The following is a 9,180-nucleotide window of genomic DNA, read 5'->3' as shown; positions in this document are numbered from 1 at the left end:
TGAATTATTATAAATATTTATGGAATTAGTTGTATTTGTCTTATTATAATTCATAATAAACAGTTATTCTCTTAGTTCTAACGATGCTTATTTAAAATAATTGTTAATATATAGTTTATTAACAAATTTTATGATTTTAACTTTGGCAGAAGGTTGGTTGTCACTAAGCCAACTCTGGCATATCTTTGGGATTCATCGTTGGTCCAAGATTGTACGCTAAGTCAGGCCCAATGTTATCATTCGGTACTTCAACTATATCTAGCTTAGACTTGTAATTCAAGTTTGTCCCAGAGCTCATAACTTGTACGGGACCATAATTCATACGGAGCAGTCCCAGAGTTCATTGGTCTGACAAAGACAATAAACAATTTGGCAAAAACATTATTTATTTCACAACATAGTTTCCTTTTCGCTCGATACACTTTTCCCAGCATTGTTCAATAGCTTCGATGATATATAGTACCCATTTATCAAGTTTGAAAAGAAAATAGTGTGAAGGAGTTAAATCTGACGAATAGGGTGCATGGAGAAGTAATTCGTACTTTAAATCATTGATTCGGCCACTACAAATCGGATGTGTGAACATGCGGATTGTCGTCATAGAACAAGACATTCTCTTTCGTCAATGCGGCGTTCATTCCTTAATTTTATTACTCAAACACTGCGATAATTTCGTATAATACTCGCTGTTGATAGGCGCCAACCTATATTGCACAGCTTTCTGAAGACCAAATGTTTAGCCAATATGCGATGTACAGCACTTTTTAAAATATTTACCATTTCTGCTAACTCGTGGACTTAATGGTCATCCAGTACCATTTTGTATTTTTTTGGAGTGAAACTTCTTTACGCACGGTAGGGTAAGTTCGTTTCATGCGAGTTGCTATGTAACGAAATCATGCAACGCATTTCCCCCACTGTTTGTCCCAATGTATGCTTAGATCTCTAAATCTACGCAACGGATTTTAATGCGTTTTTTTTTTTTTAATAAATAGAGTAATTCAAGAGGAAGATTTATATGTATAATACATGCATAATATAGCAGAGAAACACTGATAATTTTATAGGTTCGTATTGTGATGTCGTAAATAAACCCTACGAGATAGATCAAAATAATATACTACAGTATTGTACACCTTAAAAAGGTCTACAAAAAAGTTCGCGATGGTATATGTCTATCTCTTAGGGATAACCCACAATGACCATTTTTTATTCTTTACTTTTTACGAGAAATAATGGCTTATTTACGAAGCAATATGAAGCAATACAGCATTAATCCTTATCCAATTAAGTACTTTTAAATACATTGTGCATTTAATATAGATCAATATGGCCCTTTACAGCATGTAATTTAAATGAATATTTTCGAAAATATTACAGACTTAAAATGTAGGGACATAGCGGTTCGGCGGTACCGGCTGGTTTGTATTGTCTAATGACAAAAAAGCTGTGAATGTTGTGTATAAAGACATTCTATAATATATTTACTATCAGCATTGCACCCGTGCGAAGCATAGTGTACAAATAATACCATTAAAACAATCCCTAACCCCTATCCCAGTATGTTTGAAGAAGTTTAACTTCAGTAGCGTGTTGTATAATTACATGTTGTACATTTTTTTTTACCGTTTCTGGAATAGTCATTTGGTCGACTATTGCTCGTACGCCTCGTTTAAACTCTGCCACCCAATACGTCAGTGTTGAAAAAGAAGGTGCAGATTCTCCCAAAGTATAATCTAACTCGGCCTCGATATTGGTTGCACCAAGTCCTTTCAAATGAAAGCATTGAATCACATAACGATCACCAATGTTCATAAATTAATTGAGTGTTCACTATGGATGGCTGTCATTTAAAACATTAACTTATTAAGGTTGGTACTATCTACCATAGTCACTATATTTTAACCACCGCTATGTTCGTGTAGGCTGATGTAAATGCGAAACATTAGTTCTTAACAATCAGTAAAAAATTAATATAAAAGAAATGCTATCGATTTTTTTTGCGGCTTATTTTAGATAGTATGGGTTTAGTTAACATTTGGTTTTAACGGAACGGAGTCGTGAACCATATGGGACATGAAACTGTTAATTCTCGTAACAGTGAAGTGACTTAGTCACCACTATCATGCGATCTGATATCCTGCGACATTTTTTGTGCATATTCGTAAAGTCTAATAAATTTTCCATGTAAGAAATACCCGAAATTAACAATAGATCTAAACCTGGAAACCAAACATTCGCTTGATAAAACTAGACCAATGTTCGACCAATTTTTTACCCACTATAAACTACCACAGGTTAATGAGGAAAAATTTGTTATTCTTGTCACACCCTCACTGGGAATCGAACACGAGACCTTTGGCTTTACGCACCACTGCTTTGACCACTAAGCTACGATAGATGACAACAGCAACAACGACAAACCGTACTTATTAGGTCACAGATCAGTGAGTTTTTACATTAATATTTGATGTTAACCACTATTAAATGTCAAAGTGTTTCATATATATAGTATTAAGTATAGGTTTGTCAATATTAGTCCAATGCTCGGTTAATATTCAAGTTCGGTACATACTGTTTTACCTAAATATGTCGAACACTGGCCAACAAAGAACTGTTACAAAATATTGTAAATTTACTATACATTTACAACATAAATGTATGGAAAAATTTTACGAAATTTGAATTGTGTGTTTGTAAATGTATAGAACAAAGTAATTTTACTATTTTCGTGTAATCATAAAACACCTACTGTAATTTTGTTAATTATGCTGTATTATCAAACAAAAAATTTTTCACGGATGCATTTCGGTCACGGCAATAATACACGGATGCGTGTACATCCGCTTTTACTGATAATAAAGTCAAAATCTCCACACATAGTGCTTGTTATGTTATAGCGTTCGTTGTACGTAAATGTTTATCTACTAACTCAAATTATGATTTGCTTTTAGAGAATATGCACATCATCAACGTACTTCATCTGATCACCCTGAAGCAAGACAATTAGCGTTGACAGATTTTTTGCAGTAGTAACGATAGGTAACGAGAAACATAAATTGCGATAATATTATTTTTGACTTTTTAATGTCTTCACAATCATATAATTACTGAAAATTACTTGTCTCTTGCTTATTATAAAACATTAGAATAATTGACTTGTTAATAGATACTTAACGGTATTAGTAATTTGATTTTAATAGTTAAAACGTATTTATCACAAATAAACATTTATTCGAAAGAAACATTTAAAACTCTTTTCTCCGATTGGAAAATAATGAAAGGCAAACATAAACGCAAAAATTCAGGCAAAATAGAAGGTAATGATTTGGAACCCGTACCCGCCGGATCCGGCAGAAGATCCTGCCGAGTACTGGAAAATGACGCATGGTACTGGGCAGTGGCGGGTAGTTCTAATTTTGGTATCCCTCGGGAACAATATGTGTTTTGTAGATAAAAGATACTCTATGTTTTTTTTCTGTACCCCTGACAAAGCGTCTACAAAATTTCATGATCGATTATGTAGTTAAGGCATGAAATCGATTGCATAGAAATAATTTGTTTCTATCCGTCGGGAACAGTTTTTTTTTTTGAGGAGAGCCCTATGTCGTTTTATGTACCTCTGACAATGTGTCTATAGAATTTCATGATGATCGATTGAATAAAGGTGTGAAATCCGCCACATAAAACTAATTTTTTTTCTATCCCTCGGGAACAGCATTTTGTCTGGATAAAAGGTACCCTATGTGCTTTTCCGAATGTGTACAAAATTTCATGATGATCGGTTGAGTAGTTAAGGCGTGACAAACAAGCACAACAAAAAACTACCTCCTGAAAATTGGTAATTAAGATTTTTTTGGAATAGGCACTAATTTGTATTATTTATTGATTACTATACTAAATATTATTTGTTGTTTCTATATAGTCTAGTTTACATTTTTCCGTAAACACGAATACATCATTATGGCCGAACTGTTACAATTTCTGTCGCTGGTTGATATTCTGGTTTTGAAACGACAACTTCTTACCTTACTAGTATAATTTTGTCACCTTGCAGACTTTTAGTATTTATAAACAATATAGGCTCGTGTCGACGGTTTCGTATTAACCCATTCGTTGAAATCTGTTAACCAAGAATTAAAATTTTATTGGTTTAGTGTTCAAACAACTGTTTTAACGGGACTTGCTGTTTAGAACGTTGGTAAGGGTGGTACTTAATGGAAATCCCGACCGAACGAAGGTTAACCATTAACCATAGTGGTTTTATCAGGTACACGGTTATCCGATACCCGGAAAATCTTTATCTGGTACATTCGGTGATGCCGAATTCCTTCCCGCAGGTAGTTTTGTTTAAAATATAGATAGTCGAATTCCCTCCCGGGTACTAGCCGAGTTCCCTCCCGTTCATATCAGCTCCGATAATTAAGTTAACGACTACTTGCCGATTTTATTTATCGAAAATAAAACCGGTGATGCCGAATTCCTTCCCGCAGGTAGTTTTGGTTAAAATATAGATAGTCGAATTCCCTCCCGGGTACTAGCCGAGTTCCCTCCCGTTCATATCAGTTGCGATAATTAAGTTAACGACTACTTACAGATTTTATTTATCNACATAAATTTCACGTTGAAAATCTAGTAAAACAAGGTCACTCGCCGCCGTTGGGAGGCAATTGATGTATAATTGGGAGGGAATTCGACATACCGAAAATTTTAACCCTAATTAAAACCAGGTATATAGGAGGGAACTAGGCATTATCCGGTACATCTACATCATAAATATTTTCTAAGAAGCGAATGCTCCTTACAAGTATAACTGATACATGAGTAGGGAGTCGTTGCGGAAACTGTCAAGAGTGTTACCGTCACAGAAAATATAAAAGCTAAAATTTGTAAGACATCGTCAAATATTTGCAAAAAAAAATTATAGTTATGTGTTTTGAGTTTAGAATCCGGATATTGATTTCGTAATTGAAAACCTCCCTTGTCCAGATGCCTTGCAAACCAAACCAAACCAAATCCGGGAAAACCGGGACGGATGGCAACTCTAAATTAATTAACCTGCATCCACAAGTACTTTTTAAATGCAATAAGAATACAAAATCTACTACGAACAGCGTAAAAGTAATAGGTTTTATTGGATATATACATTAACGTTTGCCGAATAAATAAATATTTTGTGACGCTTATTTCAGAGAATTTTTATAATTGAATTACACTGAATAATTAAAAAAAAAAGGATAAAGTATGTTAAAATACTGACACTATATCAATATCTCTACAGCAACCGTTTATCTGTGATATGTTGGAACGTTTTTAAGGATATATTGCAAATACAGAAAATAAGTTGTTAGTTTACCGAAAGTTTCATTAAATAATGAAAAGGAAATCTTCAAACTTAATGTGACTTAAAAAATTAATTAACGACACGAGTAATTTATATATATAAAAATGAATGTTTATCTGTATGTCCTTTATAGAATCGTAACTATATATTTGATCATGTGATGATCTTTAGCAAAGTTATTGTGCATGAGCCAAAGAAGGTTTCTGAGTTGGTACGACCAATTTTCGATAGGAAAAACAAGAAATATTGTGTTTCCCACAGCATGAACACAATCAATAAAATGACTCAAAATGAATTGAATATTTGTGTAGTCTTTCTTTCAAATTTATTTTAGTTGGTGGCGTAGCAACTCGCGCAGGGTACAGCTATTATTAAATCAAAATAAGCATTTTAAAGCCACCCCACTGACAAATTTATTCAAATGGTTACATGGTTGAATAAAGTTGTGTTCATTCGACTGCAAATAAGTGTAAAATTCAAAAAAACATTTACTTACCCCTTCGTGGTATAATCAGCGAGATGCCCCCGTCTCAGCTGTTACAAGTGATTGCAATCTGCAAATAATTTTTTTTGTTACTTATTTATATAAAAAACTTTACACTTTACAAACCCTTTATACCTTTTTGTTGTCAAAAAAAAATTAATTTTTTTTTAAATATTTGAATTAAAATTATTATCAAAAAAGAATTACCTAAAGAGAACAATTATTGACAAACAAATTTCTATTCTAATTGTTCTGATCAAGATGAAAATAAGGAAAATTACATTCTTGGTAGACGGAACAATACCTACTGAAATGAAATTTGAATGCACCATAGGTAATTATAATACACGTAAACGAGCTTGATGAATAAAGTATCGTTTCACATCTGATAGAAACGAGTTCATTAAGATACACATTGCTGTTAATTGTAGTTCAAACAATGGCAAAACTAAACAGGTAGGCTTTTTGAGATATCAGTTTTCAATAACTCCATTTTCTTTACAATTACACAGACATTTGTTCTATAATTTTCAATTTTATACTTTTGTGGGGTCTGAACGAAAAAGATAACGTTTTTATTATTATAAAAATGCAAAGCAATATTATATAATTAAGGCTAACAGAAGTAGAAATAGGAGCAGAGGTAGACCTTCGATCACTGTTCACAAATAGTTAAGGATTTAGGATATCCTACTATCACGGAAATGTGTATCTAACCGGTATTAGTTCTGACAACTTTTTGAAAAAAGTGGCTTGGTAGATAGATAAACAGACGGACAACGAAGTGATCTTATAAGGATCCGTTTTTCCCTGTAACCCAAGCCGAAAAAATCTTTTTATATTTCAATATGCTCTAATATAAATCTAATAATTGCTATTTGCAGCACTTGCTGTAATTAGTGGTTTTATCGTAGTCTTGTCCTGTATGTATAAAACAATTTATTAGTGTGTGATTGGGAACAAATAATCAGCGAATATAAATCAACCTGTTATTGAGAAAAATTAATTACACCCTGTACAGTTTCAAGCAGAATTTACTGTCAGACATCAAAGTAAAATTTTCGAATACCCTAAATAGAAAAATAATTTTTTGTTCGCTTTAATATGAATCTGTCTACATATTGCACACTACTAATTAAAAGTGCTTTAATTAAGCCCATAAGTGGATAAATAAAATCGATTTTACCATTATCTTTCCGCACATTATACATGTGGGTGTAGATTTATTTATAAAAAGGGTAACTCTTATTAACATTATTTTTAAACATACGTAAATAGAAAAATTATTTTTTGTTCGCTTTAATATGAATCTGTCTACATATCGCGCACTACTTATTAAAAATGCTTTAATTAAGCCCATAAGTGGATAAATAAAATTGATTTTACCATTATCTTTCCGCACATTATACATGTGAGTGTAGATTTAATTCTAAAAGGGTAACTCTTATTAACATTATTTTTAAACATACGTAAATAGAAAAATAATTTTTTGTTCGCTTTAATATGAATCTGTCTACATATCGCACACTACTAATAAAAAGTGTTTTAATTAAGCCCATAAGTTGATAAATAAAATTGATTTTACCATTATCTTTCCGCACATTATACATGTGAGTGTAGATTTATTTATAAAAAGGGTAACTATTATCAACATTATTTTTAAACATATGTATTTGTAACTGTCCAGGTTTAAGTGCAAAAATTGTATAAAATGTATTCTTCTTTCTCACATGTGCCTAATAATATTGCAAACAATTGAATGCTTTTGTGATTAATTGCATGGCGAACAAAACACAGACGTGATATCTAGTTATCTTACTTCAGAATGTAGAGGCCGTCGATGTAGGTGGCTGAAAGTCGAGATCGGTTGGCTATCGCGATGGCACTTTAAGAACTGACCACTGGTCATTAGACGATCACTTTATCATACATATCATTCAGGACACATCTCATTGGTTTGACGACAACGCGTACGTGTCGACAATTGATTGTTGTATCGTAACCATGACAGTTTGGCAAATACAAACAAACTTCCGAAACGAACCTCAATATTAGAGGGTAAATGAAAAATACAAAACATTAATGGTTGCTAACTCACGTCTATTACGAGATAGAGGCCTGTTATTAGGTAATTATTTCCGGCGAGGCTTTCATCTTATCATTTTTCTATCGTGCTATATTATCGACTTTTGTCGATATTCAATCGAAATAATTTATTTGAAAGGACAAATTGATTTATGTATGTAGTGTTCAATTAATTTTTAATGACTGTTGTAATTAGAGGTACTCATGCAGTAGGAGTAAAATGTTTAAACTGAACTAATATTCAAACGTTCTTATCGTTAGTCCACATCCATCTTGTAAAAATTGTGAAAGACGTTTACAAATAATCACGGATCTATATCTGCTTTCAATGTTAACATTTTTGGTCATAACGCAATATGAATATTGATACCATACATCCACGATAAGATTAGAATACTGTTTTCCACGGGATATCACTAAAGTAACACTCTTTTATGGGACCATAATTTATACGAGGCAATCCCAAAATTCACCGGCATGATAAAGAAATAAAAACTTTGGCAAAAACATTATTTATTTCTCAAATAGTCTCCTTTTAGATGGATACACTTTTCTTGTTTATTCGTAGTAAGTAATTTTTTTTCAAATTTGTAAAGAAAATAGACTGAGGGGGTTAAATTTGGCGAATAGGGATAAGCGCTTTGCCGTCATGAAACAAGACATTCACTTTTATCAATACGGCCTTTTTTTATTTCATTACTCACTGTAATAAGTTCACATAATACTCGCTGTTGATAGGCACTAACCATCTTGCACACAGCCTTCTCATATCCAAATATTCAGTAATTGCGATGCGCAGTACTTTTTAAAATGCCTACCATTTCTGCGAACTATCGCACTTTTAGTCAATGGTCATCCAAAATCATTTTGTGCTTTTTTTTTGGCATTTTTTGGAAGAGTCACCTCATTTGGTCTCGTACCCATGCAAGAACTGCCAGAGTTGACGATCGAGTGAACATTGGCCTAACATTCGGTTGTCCAACTTTGGCATAACGGAGATCATCTAAGGTTGTACCAAGTTAGGCATACAATTGATCTATCAAGAATGGGTAGTTTTCTTTGTCCTAGACCTGGATCAAAGTTGACTGTATTACCTTTGACTAATTAATCTTGGGCTAGCTTTGGATCAGCTTACATTGAGCGGGGACTTATTTTTTATACTTAAATTCAAATAAAATTGTACCTAGGTGATTAAATAAATGATGTAATGAATATTCTATTTTTTATTAATTAAAGACATTAATAGTACCTACTAATAGTTGGTTTT

General features: G+C 32.7%; 1 long non-coding RNA gene across 1 annotated transcript in view; it reads right to left on the bottom strand.

The window, feature by feature from the left end:
• Positions 1–9,180, bottom strand: part of LOC112906840 — a 96,108-nt gene that overhangs the window by 50,602 nt on the left and 36,326 nt on the right. Inside the window, exon 2 of the long non-coding RNA XR_003232629.1 lies at positions 5,841–5,898. This is a non-coding gene — a long non-coding RNA (uncharacterized LOC112906840). The remainder of the gene's footprint in view (positions 1–5,840; positions 5,899–9,180) is intronic.

Source organism: Agrilus planipennis, unplaced genomic scaffold, assembly GCF_000699045.2.
Source record: "Agrilus planipennis isolate EAB-ADULT unplaced genomic scaffold, Apla_2.0 scaffold45, whole genome shotgun sequence".
Taxonomy (NCBI): Eukaryota; Metazoa; Arthropoda; class Insecta; order Coleoptera; family Buprestidae; genus Agrilus; species Agrilus planipennis.
This window is presented reverse-complemented; position numbering and strand designations above follow the sequence as displayed.